We start from the raw sequence: 20471 nt of genomic DNA, 5'->3' as shown, positions 1-20471 counted from the left end.
CTATTGGGTACCAGTACATTTCATGTTTTTTTTTTTTTGTTTTGTTTTTTTTTAAATAAAATTATGTTCTACTTAATTCTAACATGCTGACTTTCTTGCCCAAGATATCAAATTCAAATATTTGTTATTTAAAAACATGCTTTTAAATAACAAATATTTGAATTTGATATCTTGGGCAAGAAAGTCAGCGTGTTATGACTGAACATCAAAAAAATTGTGAGGGGAAAAAAAACATGCTTTTAAATAACAAATATTTGAATTTGATATCTTGGGCAAGAAAGTCAGCGTGTTATGACTGAACCCTACCTACATATCGTAACTAATGTTGCAGGATATTATGTGAGCTGAAATATGTTAATTGTAATTAATTACCTGAGTCCAAGTTTTCTAAATTAAATTCAATGCGACATGTGCATTGAAATTAATTTGGTAAACTTTGTCTTACTTTTTTTTTTTTTTTTCCCCTTCACAAATGGACTCTTTTATTTACAAATAGTTAAGCTTTAGATTTTACTTCAGTTTTATGTGCATGCTTTATTCCTTAGAAGAGAGTATTTAATGACCATTGCCAGGGCAAATTTTAGGTGTGTTTAGAATATTCATTTGAACCTAACCACATGCGAACCTAATCTATAAAATTAATTTTTATAATCTATCACAGTCCCCAGTTGTGCTGATGGTAGATTCTGTGACAACTCTGTATGAAGAAATTATCAAAGAAAGAAAATGCATAGCACATTGTGTTCCATAGTATCAGTTTTTGATGCTAGCACACATTTTGTATATGACAAATTATTTTACACCCCATTCTTTTTTATTATTTATTGTTAAGTTGATGGTAACTGAGCTTACTTTGTTTCTGGTCAAAAACACATAGACAAGAGAGAGTGGTACAAGCTTAACCATAGTCATCTTAAATTGATTAATTATCGACTATGTTGTCATTAGAATTTCAAAAGAAAGAATATGCCCAGAGCTCACCAATCAGTAAGAAGCACATAAATAAATTATAAATGTAAATTTTTAATGTATTACCGAATAATTTAAATAAAAATACCAAATAAAAATATTTTTTATTCAGTAATACATTAGAATGTATTATATATGTCACTTCACATATAAATATATATGAAGTGAATGGAAATCAGAGTGAAAACAATGGCAATATGATGCCAAATTTTTGCAACACTCTTTGGGACAATATGCAACACTCACTTTAATCCCTTAACTGTCCAATATGCACATTACAAATTTTAGTAAAGCAAGCATTGTGTTCCATTTCATTGTTTTTTTATATAAAAAGAGTTTTGTGTACATCACAATGTTATTCTTTATGCAACCATTGTAATCCAGCTGGAAATAGAATACATCTTTCAAATGCAAGCATATGTTTTTAAAAAATAATATTCATTGGAATACTCTGTGACCTGCATGCTAACTGATAATTATTATTATTTAATTGTTTTATGTAGATTGAAAACAGGATAAAAGCAGTTAATTAATTTTAATAATTTTTAGGAATATTGTAGGACAGTATGTATATAATTATTATTTATATACACTAATTGATATTGGTTCACTGCTGGGAAATATGAACCTGGCAATTAGTAATTGCAGCCATGTTCTACTATAGCTTAAGATCAGTCATGGCCATTAGTGCACAGTTATCAATTTAAGCATTAACTTTAAATTTAGTAGCAAATAAAAGAGCGTATGTATCTGAAAGATCATCACAATAATATACACTTGAATTGACTATAGCTAGAGCTGCCTTCTTCTTCCAGTCACATAGCTCCCTGAGGATAGGCTGTGGCCGCCAACAAATTCCTCCACCTGCATTGATCATGTGCTCTACGAGTGGCATCGCAAAGTGTCATACCCAGAAGTTCACTGGTCTGATTCTTCCACCTAGTTGCAGGTCTTCCTCTGCACCTCTTCCTCTCAATTTTTTATTCCATTATATTCTTCAACAGAAAGTTTTCCCTTCTTACTGTATGACAAAAAACTGTTTTCTTTTGTTGAAGCTATGAAGAAGAATTTTAGGCCTGCCAATTTTATTCAATACATTTGTTCTTCTGTCCAAGTAAGAAATGTGCAGTATTCGCCTGTAACGTCATATCTTTTCGATTCCATCCTTCACATCCATAAGTGGCAACTGGAAAAATTAACGAATCAATGATTCTCAATTTCATCTTTAGGGGCAGATCTTGGTCTTTACCTTGTTTGAGCAGTCACTATTTTTATTTATTCCTGACCCTAAGTAATGAAATTCATCAACTTCTTTATCTTGCCCATTAACCTTCACTTTACTGGAACCGAGATTATCACCAATCACCATAATTTTAGTTTTACACACATACAGAAACAATCCTATTTTCTTACTCCAACTGCATTGATTGGAAATTAGCACAGTATCATAATTTGTAGTCATGTAGGCTACAGTCTACATGACTACAAATAGTCATGACACAAAAATAATATTCTTGTCCAAGTGACTAGTTGTAAAGTCATGTGATCTATGTGGTCCTACCGGTGGATAAAAATATTTTTTAGTGCAAATATAGCTGAGTGGTCAGTGTGAGAAAAACACATACAGTAGTATGCGTGTTTGAGTTTATCATGGTTCGCTTTCATGCAACTGCTAAATGCACTTAATGATAATATTCTTTTTGAATAACTAGTTATAAATTCTTCTGATCTAGATGGTCATAATGGAGTATAAACTGAACTACTACAAAAATACATACAGTCAAACCCAATAATAAACTTAAAAGGAGGTTGAAGAAAACTTTGTTGTGTCCATAAATTTAAAAAGAAATAAAAATAAATACCAAAATATAAATAAAATTCGAATATCAAGTAAATATAGTTCACATAGTCAAATTAACCTATTTTTAGGCGCATTAGAGTATGTGCCTATTGACTTCACCATGTCCGTCTGTCTACATGTAACAACTCAGCTACCAGTGGATGGATTTTCATGAAATTTTATATTTGTTTCTTATAAAGAGAGATTTGTTGAGTTATCCCAATTTTATTAAAATCAAATAAATAGATATCTGGAAATTATATCGTTTTTCACACAATTTGTATGAAACAAAGAAATTCATAAATTAAATGTAGTTTTAATGCATTATTGTTACCTTTAGACAATTCATACACGCTTTGCATGTATTGTTATGCAAGACTCATAATCATGGTATCTTTGTAAACAGATACATATACATAAAGAGACTTAAATAAAAGAGTATATGGGAGAAGAGAAATTTTATACAGTTCTAATTAAACTGAACAGCTAAGTTTCAAAAATGTAAAACTGTAGTGTTCTGTAAAATTCTGTAGTGTTTTTATTAAGTGTTCCGTAAAGTAAAATCTTAGTAATTAACTGATAAGAAGAAAACTATATTTACTTTTCATTTTAATTAATCACAGAACAAGAAAAATTATTCAGTTAATTTTAAGAAAAAAATAGAATCTTCCTGAAATATACCATCCTGCATACGTTACATAACTTGTAATGGAAGCATGCTATTGGATGTTTAGACCAGTGCTACTCAAAGTGTGGTCCGCGAACTGTTTGCTACCAGTCTGCAGCGAATTGGAAATTGAGTGTTACAGGACATGATTCCCTGTTACCAGTCCGCGAGATTTGTATTTTACAAAAGTACCGGTCCGCGACGGATTGGAAATAAAAGAAACTGGTTTTTCACCACAGATAGATTGAAATGCACAGGTTTAGACATTACTTGGATTGATGGGATCTATCCGGTTATATTAAAGAAGGCAGCAAAGGCAGTAAGCAAACCCTTAGCCATAATTATGAGAGCTTCCTTGGACTCGGGGGAGGTACCCATGGACTGGAGATGTGCAAATGTGACCCCAATTCACAAAGGAGAATCAAAGAGTGATACAAGTAAATACAGACCTGTTAGTTTAACTTCTGTTCCGAGGAAATTAATGGAGGCACTGGTTAAAGAAGCACTGCAGGATCTAGACAATAACTTCAGTTATAGTTCAGACTCAGCATGGGTTTGTTAAGGGGAAGCTTTGTCTGACCAATTTGATTGGATACTATGATGTGGTCACAAAGGAACTGAATACAAAAAATAATTTTGATATATACTTGGATTTTGGAAAGCTTTTGATAAATTGGAACATATTGAGATTACTCTCAAGATTCTAAGCTGGATCACAAGATGGCTATGGGACAGGTGGCAGAAGGTTGTGATTAATGAATATTCTTCATATTGGTGTAACATCAGATGTGGGGTCCCTCAACAATCAGATCTTGGACCACTGTGATTTCTAATTTTCATAAAAGATATTAACAAAGGGATAGAGGGCATGAAGTCGAAATTTGCAGATGATGTAAAGATTGGGAGAGTCATTAATGGTCAGTGCCAAGCAGTGCTCTTTCAGGATGACTAGAACAAAGAATGATCAGAAAAGTGGCAGCTATGTTTTAATGCAATTTAAAGTCTTATACTTGGGAAATAGCAACTCCAAACTAACTTATGCACTTAGTGGTGATGAATTTTAAAGGAAAAAATGGATCTGGAAGTTACAATATGGGCAGATATGAAGTTTTCTGAGCAGTATAAACAAGCAGCCAGGAAAGCCCATGGTGTCCTATCAATGGATTTGTCAAACAATATCTTTTAAAGCTAGAGAGGTCATAATTGCCACTGTATAAGGCAATTGTAAAACTGCATTTGTAATACTGTGTCCAAGCATGGAGACCTCACAAAAAAAAAAAAAAAAAAAAAAAAAGCAAAGCATCTTGCAAGGGTTCAAAGATGGGCTACTTGCATAGCGAGATCAGCAAAAAAGTGAGGGGGAACAAAGGATTGCTTTTACAAAGAAAGGCTTACTTTTTGCAAATTGCAGTGTCTGGAGACTTAGGCACCTGCAAGGTGATCTGATTGAGGTGTATAAGGCCTTGAATGATTTGAGCAAGTTCAATGCTGATGGATTCTTCCTCTTGTCCAGATTAATCACCAGAGGGGACATAATTCAAATTGAGGAAAGATAGTTGTAGAATAGATGTTCGGAAATTTGCCTTTACCCAGCGGGTGGTTGATTGCTGGAACAAACTTCCTTCTGTCGTTATGGAAGTTGACAGCTTAAATAAATTCAAGGCAGAGCTAGACTGAAGGGGTTTTTTTTATTATTTTTTTTTTAGTTGATGCTGTATAAGCTTGCTTTCTTGGATCATATGCCTTTACTGATGCTAATGCTAATGTCAGCACAGTGTCTGTTGCTTCCAGAATTTGAATAAGTATTTTATTTCCCATTTAAAATGACTAATTCACTCTCACTCTTTTCATTTACTTGAGGAGATTATTAGTTTCTAATACTTTCTGTGTTCACGTGATTATTTCTAGTTTCATATTCCGGTTCATTGTATTCATAGTAGTAGTAGTAGTAGTGCAAATGAGAAAGCAGCATCAGCCAAAAAAGGAAGAAAGAGAAGAAAAAAAAAAGAATTTCCCATATCATTGATTTATCCACTTCCACAACAGATGTAAGTTTGTTCCAGCAGTCAACCACCCTCTTGTTGAAGGCAAACTTCTGCACATCTGTTCACGTTTTGAATTTATGCCCCTCTTGTGCATAGTCTGAGCAGCAGGAAGAATCCCGTCTGTATTGAGTTTACTCATGCCGTTCAAAGTATTAAACACCTCATTCAGATCACCTTGCAGGTGCTTAGTCTCCACATGCTGCAGTTTGCATAACTGAAGCATTTCTTGGTAAGTGCAACCTTTTGTTCCCCTTGCCAACCTCATTCCAGCAGCTCTCATCCTTCCTGAAATGAGGCCTCCAGGCCTGTATGCAGTACTCAAGATGTGGCCTGACCATTACCTTATACAATGGGATAATCATCTTCTTAACCCTGCTAGCAAAATTCCTGTGTATCATTGACAAAACCCGATGAGCTATCATGGCAGCCTTGCTGCATTACCAGAAAACTTCATATCTGACTGCACAGTTACTCCAGGTCCTTTTCATTTTCCACTACTCTGAGTGTAGTACCACACAGCTGTTACATTACTCTGGGATTACTGCTACCTTGAGGAGGCTCCACTAATAACATTAGTCCACAAAGTGCAGTGTCCTTTAATAACCACTCTCTGTGTTCTCCCATTCAACCATCCCTTTATCCATAGCAGTAACTTGCCTTTAAAGCCACACTGCTCCAGATTGTACAGCAGTCTTTTATTAGTATTAGTAATGGCAAACGATGTAAGAAAGCAAGCTTATAGAGTATCAGCCAGAAAAAAAAAACTACCTACTTCACTCATCCATTTCCTCCAAATATTTGTCTTCTTGAATTTATTCAAACTACCCACTGGCTGAAGGCATACTTCCAAACATCTATTCTGCAACCATCAACTATATGCACAAAAGTATCGAAAGCTTTCCTGATTGCCAAACTCAGTGATATTTAGCATATAGCTACAGATGTAATTTATGAATTTGATAATTAAATGATAATCTCAACTGTACTATCCTATAGCTTTTGTAGAACAAGCATGTGCATTTTGGCAAGTCTTTTGTGAATGAACTCAAAAGAACTGTCATCATTGTCGTTAAAAGTGAAAGTTTGCTGGTAAAAATGCCAACATATAAATCCTCGGAAACTATGTATCCAAGTTTAATAAAATGGTAACTTTATACTGTGCTGTAAACTGTGTGAAGCATATTGGCCATGATAAACACATTTGAGTAGTCCAGCAGGCAAACGAAAATAAATCATTCCTGTTTTATATGGATTTATTCAGTTTTTGTATGTGCCAACATTCCTTTAAACAAGTTAAGCTACTTAAATTTTTGTAGAATTTGGGAAGATATACCTACAGATCCATTCCCTGAATCCATGTTACATAACATTTGCTCAGTGCTACAAATAAACGAAACAAAACAGTATAAGAGATAGGGGAATTTGTCTCAAATAAAATAAAAAAAAACAACATTATTTTAAGTCTTTTATATATATACATATATACATAAAAGCTGTATATGATATACACTGTCCGGTCTAAATATGATCACCTCAGTATCAGCAGTTGATCATTTCTCCCCACCTGACGGGAAACATGTTGCAGTGAAAAGCAATAAACGTGATGCTGTAGATTCATAACTTGTGTCCATATGAAGTACTTGATTGATATGGGCTAGGAGCATGCCTGCCTTTGAAAAGGGGATGATGGTTAGGTACTGGTTGAAGGGTAACAGCATTAGGAAAACTGAATCTTGTGGGCCATTCACAGAGTGCTGTAGTTGAAGTATTCCAAGATGGATGGATAGCAGACAGAGCAAATTTCACTGAGCCAGTGGTGGGTACCCGTGCCTCATCTGTGTCATGGTGAATGAAGGCTATCCTGCCTTGTGTAAGCCAATAGACAGAAAATGATTAAATGGCTGATCATAACCAGGGAGAAACCAGCATTGCTTCCAAGACCATGATCCAACAAACCATCCTCCTCCATATGGGTCTGGGAGTTGGCTCAGTCAAAGTACCTCTTTCCAGCAATGCCTATAGTTTTCATCCGAATAGCATCATTGGATCATTGATGACTGAAAAAGTTGTATTTTTCAATGAATCCTGTTTCCTGCTATGCTGTGGACAGTAGATAAAGAGTATGGTGACAAACTGCAGAGAGAAGTCATAACTCTAATGTCCTGGTCCAACAGAAACAGGCAGGTTGCATATTGTTTTGGTTTGAGGATGTTTTCCTGGGAATGTCTTGGAGCCCTCATGCTCCTGGACCACAATCTGAATGCTAAAAACTACTTATCCACTGTGATATCCTGGTCCAACAGAAACAGAGCAGGTTGCACTATTGTTTTGGTACACCACTTCATGGTAGCTAACTTCCTGGATGGCACAGGTGTGTTCCAGCAGGATAATGTGCCCTGCTACATTGTCAGTATTGGCTACATTGCTGGTATTGTTCAAGAGTGGTTCACCGAACACAAAATGACATCAGGTGCTGTCTTGGCCACTGAATTTGTCAGATAATGAATCCCATAGGACATGTTTTGAATTACGTGGATCAACAGATTTAGCATTTGGATCCTCCACTACAGACTGTCGCAGATCTATGGAACACAATCCTGGCAACATTCAGAGGCTTTATGCAGGGTGTTTCAAAAATGATAGTCAATAATTTAAAGGTGAAAAGGACAAACTAAAATAAGCAAAAAAGTCTCAGTGGACATCGGGCTGCAAATGAACCATTTTTGAGATAAGGCACACTTTCTGCTAAGATCTGCCACTGACTATGGGAGCACTAGTTTAGAAAAAAGCTGTGAATCCCTTGCTAAGGGTGGTTTTATTAAACATAAGATAATACATTTTTAGTTTTTGGTTTCAACACCATAGGATTTTGCAGATGTTACAAAAGGGTTCAAAATGCTTTCCTTGCATCCGTACGCAGCTTTGTAGTCTTCTCTGCATTGAGTTGCGAATCCTCTCAGGCATTCCTGGGTCATTTCTGATTTGCTGAAAGGCTCCTTCTACCCGATGCTGCAATTCCTCAACTTTGTTAATGTCAGAAGTGTACACCAAGCTTTTTACATGATCCCAGATACAAAAATTCATAGGATTTAAGTCTGGTGATTTGGGAAGCCACATTACAGGCCCACCTCTACCTATCCACCGTTGACCGTATCTTCTAGTTAGATACTGAGTCACAACTCGAGCAAAATGTGCCATTGCACCATCATGCATAAACCACATGTTCTGGCATTGCCGAAGTGGAACATTATCATCATCAAGAAGGTCTGGAAGACCATTCTGCATGAACTGAAGGTACAGCTCTCCTGTTAGCCTGTTTGGCAGAAAGTGTGGTCCAATTAGACAATCTCCTAGTAGTCCTGCCCAGACTTTCAACGAGAAATGTTTGCTGATGTCGTGACTCGTGAATTGCATTAGGATTTTTGTCGGACCAAACGTGACAGTTATGAAAATTAAAAATACCATCATGAGTAAACCCAGCTTCGTCAGTGAACAAAATGTTGTTTAAAAATTGGCAGTTCAGGACACGCTGTTGTTTCATCCACTGGCAAAAGTTAACTCTGTGAGGGTAGTCTGTATTGCTGAGACCTTATACATGCTGGATATGGTAGGGGTACAGTAATTGGCAATGTAAAATTCGCCACGCACTGCTGTGACTCAATACACGCTCTTGCAGAGCAACCCTCCTTGTCGAAATTCCTGGATTTGTTCTATTCTTTCTAACACCCTTTCGTCAACATCAGGTGTTATGCTTCTGGGTCTACCTGCTCATACTCCATGTGCAAAGTGCCCATGTTCTCTAAGGTGTTGATGTTCCCTGATGAATTGTGTGCCTGTTGGCTGCCTTCGGCAGGGAAATGCTCCTTGGTACAAACATGCAGCCTCAGGTGCACTGCCGTAGGCTTTACCAAACATGAAGTGCACGTCCGCATACTCTTTGTTGCTGTAGCCTCTTTCCATGTTGACTATCCCTTGACAAGTACTAGTATACCTGCTACGTCTCAGAGCATTGAGAGAGGGGAAAGGGATAGAATGAGCATAACCTAACCTAAACAAACAAGTCAGTGGTGGATCCCAACTAGAAATGTGCACTATCTCAAAAACGATTCACTTAAGGATCCAGGTTTACTCAGCTTTTTTTTGCATATTGTAGTCTGTACAGTTCACCTTTAAATTATTGACCATCACTTTTGAAACACCCTGTAGAGTACATGCCTCACCATGTGGTGGTAGTACTTTCGGAAAGAGTAGGATATACCCACTATTAGGTAGGTGGTCATAATGCTTTTACTGAACAGCATACGTATACAGCAGACTCTCGATTTACTGGCATCGGATTAATCGGGACACTTTATGACTCCAAATTTAAAAAAAAAAAAAAAAAAACAGAAATCATAAAATTCAAGTAATAACTAGGATAGGTATAAACAGATGTTTTGTGAGTCGTAAATGAGTGACAAGAAGCGGTGTTATAAGTAGTCACTGGGAGATTAATGTACCTATTACCTTGCAATCCCCACTGTCTTCACACATGGCACTCAAAAAAAAAAAATGTTTGGTTTGTTTTAGTGCATCGATTGTTGTGTTCTGTCGCACCGCATAAAGGCAAATTTTGTTTTGTTATTTATGTCAGAGATGTCAAAAAATTTTTTTATAGCAAATATTTTTTTTGTTTAGAAATTGTAAAAATGATTGGTAAATGCAAAAGAGTTGTGCTTTCAATTAAACAGAAACTTGAAATTATTCAAAAGTTTGAAAACTGTGCATCCGTTAAATCTTATGAGCCATTATAATGTTGGTGACCAAAGCATATGCTACATCATAAAAATAAAGGGAATCATCGTATTGGACACGCGAGTAATGCATAGTAAATTTTTTTTATCTATCTCTGTATTTTTTACGTAGGTTGTTGAACATTGCAGGTTGCTCGATACAGTAAGTCCCTGACTTATGTAACTTTGGACTTACGTAAATTTTTTTTTTCGCTCAATTTTTTCTTTTTCTTTTTTTTAGGATTGTAAAATTTAAAACACTAAAATAAAAAATATGCAATCAATAACGACAATCATAGCACACATACAAATTGCACAAGTGAGATGTATAGAATAACAAGCATAAAAATAGGAATGAAGAGAAAATTTTCTTAAAATTTTTTTTTTATATGGCTGAAGATTTCAGTGAAGGGGACACACATTTCACTATAATAACATAAAACCCACAGAATTGCAGTTATCGGTATTATCGCAAATGCAGTAAGATCGAATTTACTACCCATTTATAGTGAATTGCACTAACAGAAAAGCGCAGTAAACCAGAAACTATGCAAATTGTCTTTATTGTTTTATGCTAGTGACTTCCAGAAATGTGCTTTAGTGTAATGTGAGCTCATGTGGGATGATAATAGTGAGTTTTTGCCTTAACCTTGTGAAGTTCTTTTCAGAAAATTTAATTTTGACCGTTATCATGGTGCCGACTAAAAGAATAAGTGACAGCATTACTAGTAAATCTAACAAGAAAAGGAAAGCAATCGAGTTGGATCAGAAAATTTAAATAATAAGGATGTATGAAAATGGTCAAGCATTAACAAGTACCGTGCGGAATTCAGATTTGTCAGTGTCGATGGTGAACACAATAATAAAGAACAAAGACAGAATACGAGAAGCGGTGAAGGGATCGGCACAGATGAAGTCAACTATAATAGCCAAGATTACAAAATACATACAGTATCAGTTTTGTACAATAAAATGCGTTTTTACTTCCTTTTATGTTTTCTTTTCTTATGTGCCACTCTGGCTACTTCACAGCTGCCCCAGATAAAGTTTTTAATTGAATTAATTAAAAAAATTTCTATATATATATATAACTAATATATAAAAAATATATAACTAATTAATTCAAAAATATATGAGTATTTTTCTTCATTCTTCTGAGGATATTATGTGATTTTTGTAATTTTGGCATATCAAGGATATAGTAGCAATATTTTATTAGTCATTCCCAAGTTATGTAAAACTCGATTTATGTAAGAAGTCCTGGAATGTATTTCTTATATATGTCAGGGACTTACTGTATTTTTGGATTATCCGGGATTTTTTTTTTTTTTTTTTTACCATCGATCCCAGAAAATTGAGAGTCTATTATATATGTGAAAATACTAAACATACAAGTATTAGAAAACCTATAGTATTTAGTCTTAAATTTTTGCAGATTGTAATTTTTGGAGAATACATATGAAGGAAGGTTATTTCAGAGAACAAAAGTAGAAGGGATAGATAAAGAAGGAAAAAAAAAAATTAGGTTCTCTGGGTTTAGAATTGGACGGTGAATGGATACTGACTAATCTGGATGGGGGGAGGGATTTAGATGCATTTCAGAAGAACAGTGCCCATGGAAGTATCTATAGAAAAGACATGCAACAGAAACTGAATGTCTGTGAAACAGAGAGTGAAGAGACTTTGTAAGAGATGTCATGATTTAACCTGACTGTCCTCTTTTAAATGGAGCCTAGAAGCCTAAGTGATGTTTGGATGCACTGCTGTCAGAACGTACTATTGCAGTATTCCATGGCAGAGGAAATGGTTGTTTGGAAGAAAAGTCAGCCAAAGGGGGGGGGGGAGGTTATGCCAAGGGAGATTAGGAGTTAGGGTAATTCCTAGTGGAGATGTGATTCTACTTATAAATCTAACTATCTTGAAGAACGAGAAAGGAACACTAGCCTCTTTTTTGCAAGAAATAAGAAAAAACTGAGCTTTAGAAGGATTAAAGTTGACTAAGTTTTACCTAACTAGTGGGGCCTCCGTAGCCAGGTGGGAAGGAGCAGCAGTGCTTAGCACACGCTTCTTGATTAGACCGGGGTTCGAGCCCGTCACCACCAAATACGGAGTATGCGGAAAGGTCAGGGAATGACCACCGCATATCCCGGAACAATATGGCCTTAGTTGCTAATTCTCCTAAAAACCAAATAACAAACAAACAAACAACAAACCTCACTGGTGAATTACCTAGAGATCAACATTTAGCAATTTGTGATAGATATTCAAGACATTGAAGCTGTCTTTGTTTTTGCACGGCTAGGTTTCGCAAACTGAGTGGTTTATTAGTTTAAATTGACTTTAAATTAGTTTAAATAAACTGAAAGTTTATTAGTTTAAATTGACATATTAACTTATTTCTAGAGTAGCTTTATATTCCTATTTACGGTACTTAAAGTTAAAGTAACTTAGATAGAGATTTGTAGGTATTACTTAGTATCGGAAAGGGTATCAAATCCACGTGTTTACCGTTCATAAACAGCTGCCATTGTTACGTGAAAATTAATCAGTAAAAGCTATTAATCTTGTCGAACTTCATTGGCAATTAAATTGTACTTTTAACTATACATATAACCACTTAGGTTACGGAACATAAATAATTAGTAAAAATAAATAATTAATACATAACTTGATACGGAAGTTATATAAAGGAATTTCGTAGATAACACTCGTTACTGAAATGCCATACAGCATATCTGGAATTCGATAGCATTAGCTTTGTATAGTATAGTGCATAATATAATATTGTCAATTAATCAGTAGATCTATTAATCTTGTTAAACTTCATTGTCAATTAAATTGTACTTTTAACTATATATATATATAACGACTTAGAGTACAAACGTAACAAATAATTAATACATACTTGATACGGAAGTTATATAAAGGGAACTCGTAGATAACACTCGATACTGAAAAATAAATATAGCGTTATAACTGTGTTAAGATACAAGTTTAAGGTTTTAATTTTGTTCTGAAATTATAATTTTATTGACATTTAAATCGAAATCATGACTCTGACCAGAGCAGCAAAGCAAAAGGCACAAGCTAATGGGAGTGCTGTGACTCAGGGGATAACTGAGGGGGGCAGTTGCCCTCTGAATCACAGCCTTTTAAGAGGCACTGTTTGCTTGATGTTTGCGGAGCAATCGGGTACGGGACATGATACTGCCATGGGGGATGTCTTTGTGTGTGCAAGGAGTGCAAGGAAATTAGGCGACAACTCGGCGTTGTTATGGGCCTATATGAGACCTTGAAGGACAGGGTGGATGCCCTCGAAGGAAATAAATTGAGGGGCCCATCAAGCTCTCAGCTGCCCACATCAATGCCAGAGCTTGCACTTGGTCATCTTGCAACACAGAGGCAGCCCCCAAGGCAGAATGCGCTGGTCCCACAGGAACTAGTAGTTGTTGGTGACTCTATTGTCAGGGAAACGGGGAACATGCTTTGTAAAAAGGATAGGTGGAACAGGACCAGGGTATGTCTGCCAGGGGCAAAAGTTGATGACGTAGAGCAGATATCATCTTTTAAGGGCACAAAAGGTGATATAGTTGTACACGTTGGCACTAATGATATTAAGAGTAGGAGACCAGCGGAATTACTTAACAAGTACAGGTCACTCTTGAAAAAAAGCCGTGAAGTAGGGTTGAATTTGAAAGTGTCTGCAATTCTGCCCAGACACGATAGGAGGGAGTATATGATCAGAGCCTTGTCGATCAATTCGGCCCTGGAAAGATTGTGCAAGGCTCAAGGGGTAGAATTTTTTTCAGCCTGGAATGTACTTGTTAACAGGAGAGATTGCTTCTACAGGGATGGGATACACTTAATAGAAAGGGTGCAAGAATATTTGCTGATGCTATCGAGGCAGTGTTAGGTGGGTCGGAAAACTGCTAGCTTGGGGGGAGACAAAGACTAATGGATTAACAGTAGCCACTGGCAGAGGTGAAAGAGATTCTTGCACTGCTTCTATTGGAATGAGCAGAAGCCTGAAAAACAAGATGCAGGATATTTCAGAGACTGCTGGAAGTCATTGCAGTACAAGTAAACACATGGGTTGTGTTAGGGTAGCTAAGAATAGAAACAGGTGCATGTATACTTGCATGTACACCAATGCTAGGAGTTTAGTAAATAAATTTGATGAATTTGAGGTATTGCTCAAAACATCAAAGGCAGATATTGTTGGGATATCAGAGACGTGGTGTCACACAGATATAAGGAATGCAGAACTGGAATTTGGGGAGTACAATGTGTATAGAAAGGATAGACAGAACAGGAGGGGAGGAGGGGTTATGCTATTAGTTAAAAAACACATAAAATCCAAGGAAGTGAAGCCAGTCAACATTGATGGACAGGGCAGTGTCGAGTCAGTTTGGTGTGACATAAGCATAGATAAATCAAAATTGAGAGTAGGAGTGTGCTATAGGCCTAATGACTCTGATGAGTATAATAAGATACTGTACAGGGAAATAGAATGGGCCAGTAAATCAGAGAGAGTTATAATGGGGGATTTTAATTTCCCAGATATTGACTGGAATTTGGGGGTTGGTCACTCGCACACTAGCAAGGCTTTTGTGGATTTATTTGATGATTGTTTTCTACACCAGCATGTTCGGGAGGCAACTAGAGGGAGTAATACTCTTGATCTGATTATCAGTAGTGATTCTTCATGCATTAGGAATCTGCAGATAAAGGAACCACTGGGTGGCAGTGATCACAGTGTGCTGAAGTGGGATTTACTCAAGGAGGTAACTACCATCAGAGGTAAAGGGAAGGGTTTTTGCTTTCGTAAAGGCGACTATGATGGTCTGAGACAGTATTTAAATTCTATACAGTGGGACCAACTGATGATGTTACCAACAGCAAATTCAAAATGGGAAGCATTCAAGGAACTAATCTTGCAAGCTACCAGGCTTTACATACCAACCAAGAAATATTGTTCAAGGTTCAGGCCTAAATGGTTGTCAGATGAACTAATGAGACATATGGCAGAGAAGAAAAATGCATGGGATACATACAAATTAATGGGTGACATGGAAGCCTATGATAGATATAAGTTGGTCTGTAACCAAGTCACAAAGGAGATTAGGCAGGCAAAGGCAGGTTATGAGAAATCCTTGGCAAAGGATGCAAAGAAAAACAGAAAAGAGTTCTTTACCTATTTAAACTCAAGAAGGAAAGGGATGAATCAGATTGGTCCACTGGATGTTGATGGTTCAACAGTTGAGGATCCAGCTCAGGTGGCTAACAATCTAAACGAGTATTTTGCATCTACATTCACACATGAGGAGTTATTCAGGAAGGGGAATGCCAGAGGTGTATTCAACTCTAGCAGTAAGCTAGAGAATCTTGTAATAACTGAGAGCAAAGTGGAGGAGAAATTGTTGAAGATAAACACAAGAAAGGCACCTGGGGTGGATGGGATCTATCCAGTTATATTAAAGGAGGCAGCAAAGGAAGTAAGCAAACCCTTAGCCATAATTATGAGAGCTTCCTTGGACTCAGGGGAGGTACCCATGGACTGGAGATGTGCAAATGTTACCCCAATTCACAAAGGAGGATCAAAGGCTGACACAAGTAATTATAGACCTGTTAGTTTAACTTCGGTTCCAGGAAAATTAATGGAGGCACTGGTTAAAGAAGCACTGCAGGATCATCTGGACAAGAATTCAGTTATAGCTCAGACACAGCATGGTTTTGTTAAGGGCAGGTCTTGTCTGACCAATTTGATTGGATACTATGATGTAGTCACAAAAGAACTGGATGCAGGGAATAACTTTGATATTATATATTTGGATCTTAGAAAGGCTTTTGATACTGTTGCGCATGGAAGACTGCTGCACAAATTGGAGAAGTGTGGCATTGGAGGCAAATTGCTTCTATGGATAAAGGGATGGTTGAGTGGCAGAAGACAGAGAGTGGTAATCAATGGACACTGCTCAACGTGGACTAATGTTATTAGTGGAGTTCCTCAGGGTTCAGTGTTGGGTCCATTGTTGTTTTCTGTATTTATAAATGATATTGATGATGGTGTATCAGGCTTAATGTCCAAGTTTGCAGACGATACCAAGGTTGGCAGGGTTGTTAAGGACACTACTGATACTATGCTGCTGCAACAGGATCTGGAAAGGTTGAGCAGATGGGCTGAGAGGTGGCAAACGAAGTTTAACATTGACAAATGTAAAGTACTACATATGGGAAACAGTAACCCCAGATCAACGTATCAACTCTGTGGTACTACGCTGACAGTGGTAGAGAATGAAAAGGACCTGGGGGTAATTGTGCAGGCAGATATGAAGTTCTCAGAGCAGTGCAGACGAGCTGCAAGAGTTGTCAATGATATACAGGAATTTTTCTAGCAGGGACAGGGATGTGATTATTCCCTTGTATAAGGCATTGGTCAGGCCACACCTTGAGTACTGTATACAGGTCTGGAGGCCTCATTTCAAGAAGGATGTAGAGCTGCTGGAACGAGTACAGAGAAGGGCAACAAGATTAGTGAATGGAAGAAAGGGTTGCTCTTACGAAAAAAGGCTTAAGTTTTGCAAATTACAGAGCCTGGAGGCTAGGCATCGGCGAGGTGATCTGATAGAGGTGTATAAGGCTTTGAATGGCTTGAGCATGCTCAATGCCGATGGGATTCTTCCTCTTGCTCAGGGCCGACCGGGCTAGCTGAGTGGGTAAAGTAACTGCCCGGCAACCCAAAGGTCGCGGGTTCGATTCCCGCCTCGGGCTTGGATCAAAGTACTGCAAAAACCTTGGGAGGTGCATTATGGCCACAGAAGCCGATGCGCCAACAACTACCAAATCAAAAATCAAAAAATCAAACCTCTTGCTCAGAATAATCACCTGAGAGGGCATAAATTCAAATTGAGGAAGGACGGATGTCGGATAGATGTGCGGAAATTTGCCTTTAGCCAGCGGGCAGTTGGTTTGTGGAATAGACTCCCATCGCTTGTTGTTGAAGTTGATAGCCCAAACAAATTTAAGGCTCAGCTGGACAGGTATTTCGAACAAACGGAGGAGTGAAATGGGAGTAGTGGTTGCTTTTTTTTTTTTTTTGGCTGATGCTGAATAAGCTTGCTTTCTTGCATCATATACCTCTACTAATGCTAATGCTAATGCTAAACTGGAGGGATAAATATAGCGTACTATGATGAGCAGAACTATGGATAGGATTTCCAGTCGGTGGAAAAAGGTTATTAATAATATATGAGTGGGAGAGTGAGAATGAACTCTGAAATCCAGTTGCAAAAAAAAAAAAAACATTAGTCAAGAGTGACTGCTTGAGTTTTACCAGATTTTTCCACTGAATCTGTCCAACGACATTGATGGAATCCGTATTGTCGATCATTGCCAGTTTATGAATTTCTCCATTATTTTGGAAGCAGTCGAGGTAATGCAATGAGACAATAATTAGAAGGTAGGGATTTGTCATCTTTATTAGAAACTGGCTAAATATGAGCAGATTTCTAAGCAGAAAGAAATACATAAGTGGAATTAGAAAGTGGAAAATGGGAATACAGTATAGGAGCTGTCAGTAGGACAGGTAGTAGTAGAGGCATGTGATGCAAGAAAGCAAGCTTATATAGCATCAGCCAAAAAAAAAAAAAAAAACAACCATTTCACACATCCATTCCCACTAAAAGTTTGTCCAATCCTCCTTGAATTAATTTAAGCTATCAACTACCATGACAGATGGAAGTTTATTCCAGCAATCAACTATATGCTGGCTAAAAGAAAATTTCCATACATCTATTCTACAACTGTCTCTCCTCAATTTGAATTTATGCCCCCTCAGGTTCGTAATCTGAGCAAGAAGAAGAATCCCATCAGAATTGAGCTACTCAACCCATTCAAGGCTATATACACCTCAATCCAATTGCAGGTGCCTAGTCTCTAGATGCTGCAATTTGCAAAACTTAAGCCTTTCTTGGTAAGAGGACCCCTTCGTTCCCCTCACCGATCTTGTTGCCATTATCTGTACGCGCTCAAGCAACTCTACATCCTTCCTAAAATGAAGCCTACAGACCTGTAGACCATACTCAAAGCATGGCCTGACCATATTGCCTTACACAAAGGGATAATCACCTCCTTTTCCCTATTAGCAAAATTCCTGTATATCATTGACACTATCCCATGACCTGCTCTGGCAGCCTGTCTGCACTCCTCAGAAACCTTCATATCTGACTGCACAATTACTCCAAGGTCTTTTTCATTTCCTACCATCCTAAGTGCAGTGCCACAGAGTTGGTACGTTTCTCTGGGGTTACTTCTACCCATATTCAATACTTTGCATTTGTCAATGTTAAACTTCAATTGCCACTTCTCAGCTCAATTGTTATAGATCCTGTTGCAGTAGCACACTGCCATTGCTGTCATTAACAATCCTGCCAACCTTTGTATCATCTGCAAACTTGGACATTAAGCCTGATATACCTTCATCAATATCATTGATAAATATACAAAAGAACAGTGGACCCAACACCGAACCCTGAGGGACTCCATTAATAATGGAGAATTTGCTCAGAATAATCACCTGAGAGGGAATAAATTCAAATTGAGGAAAGACAGATGTAGGATAGACGTGCGGAAATTTGCCTTTAGCCAGCGGGTGGTTGGTTGGTGGAAGTTGATAGCCTAAATAAGTTTAAGGCTCAGCTGGACAGGTATTTCAAACGAACAGAGGGGTGAAGTGGAAGTGGTTATTTTTTATTTATTTATTTTATTTTATTTTTTTTGGCTGATGCTGCATAAGCTTGCTTTCTTGCATCAAATGCCTCTACTAATGCTAATGCTAATAACATTAATCTACGAAGAGCAGTGTCCATTGATTACCACTCGCTGTCTTCTCCCACTCAATCACACCTTTATCCATAACAGCAATTTGCCCTTAATGCCATAATGCTCCAATTTGTACAGTAGTCTTCCATGTGCAACAGTATCAAAAACTTTCCTGAAATCCAAGTATATGATATCAAAATTATTTTTTGCATCCAATTCCTTTGTAGCCACATCATAGTATCCAATCAGATTAGACAAGGCTTTCCCTTACCAAATCCATGCTGTGCCTGAATTATTTCTGCAGTCTTGTCTAGATGATCCTGCAATGGTTCTATAACCAGTGACCTCATTATTTTCCCCAGAACAGAAGTTAACTTACAGGTCTGTAATTACTCATGTCACCCTTTGATCCCCCTTTGTGAACTGGGGATACATTTGCAAATTTCCAGTCCCTAGGGACTTCCAATGAGTCCAAGGCTGCTCTCATAATTGCTAAGAGTTTGCAGGTGCATAAGTACACGTGCCTTGAGTGACCGGGGTTCAAGCCCGTGACTACTGAATATGGTGCTGTTTCTTGTATTCTGTCTATCTTGTGAACTCCTCTGACCATTTGGTCATCCCGGAGTATAAACAGAAAATTTATTTATTTTTACTTCCTTTGCCTGCTCCTTAATATAACTGGATAGATCCCATCCACCGCAGGTGCCTTTCTTATGTTTAACTTCAACAATTTTTCCCCACTTTGCTCTCAGCTATTACAAAATCATGTAACAACCGGTTAGAGTTTAATCAGCTTCTTTCCTCCACTTCCCTACAGAAGTCCTCATGTGTGAATGTAGATGCAAAATACTCATTAAGTTTGTCGGCCATCTTAGCATGATCATCAGTGGTCGAACCATCAATGTCATCTGGACCAATCTGATTCATCCCCTTCCTACTGGAATTTATATTAGTAAAGATACTTATACTCAAGTATCTGTGGTAATTGCAAAAGCCTCAGCATCTCAACCTACTGTTCCATATAAATAGAAGAATGATGCCAGCTGGAGATGTGAACATTAGCATCACCAAGGAAAACTATCTTACTCTTAGGAATGTTAGACCAGAGAAGCTTGAGTTTCAAAGGAAGGAAATCAGAGTTCTGGGTGATTAGTAGAGCTGGGAGAACAATAGCTGCAACAGATGAATTTGAAAGAATGGGATAGAGAGACTTTAAGCTAAAGGAGATCAAAAAGAGGAGATTCTAAATTAGAAATTCTCTGACAAGAAATACCAGAACAGATATATACACGAGTACTGCCTTTGAAGCCAGAGGAATCGTAGAGCAAATAAATAGGACAACTGAGATGATTAGGGGT

At 37.4% G+C, this 20471-nt stretch overlaps 1 protein-coding gene across 1 annotated transcript in view; it reads left to right on the top strand.

Moving 5' to 3' along the window:
* Tmem131 (Transmembrane protein 131) overlaps positions 1–20471 on the top strand; it is a 448968-nt gene that overhangs the window by 346603 nt on the left and 81894 nt on the right. The window lies entirely within an intron of this gene.

Source organism: Mastigoproctus giganteus, chromosome 2 (assembly GCF_048544385.1).
Source record: "Mastigoproctus giganteus isolate SK-2022 chromosome 2, ASM4854438v1, whole genome shotgun sequence".
Taxonomy (NCBI): Eukaryota; Metazoa; Arthropoda; class Arachnida; order Uropygi; family Thelyphonidae; genus Mastigoproctus; species Mastigoproctus giganteus.
This window is presented reverse-complemented; position numbering and strand designations above follow the sequence as displayed.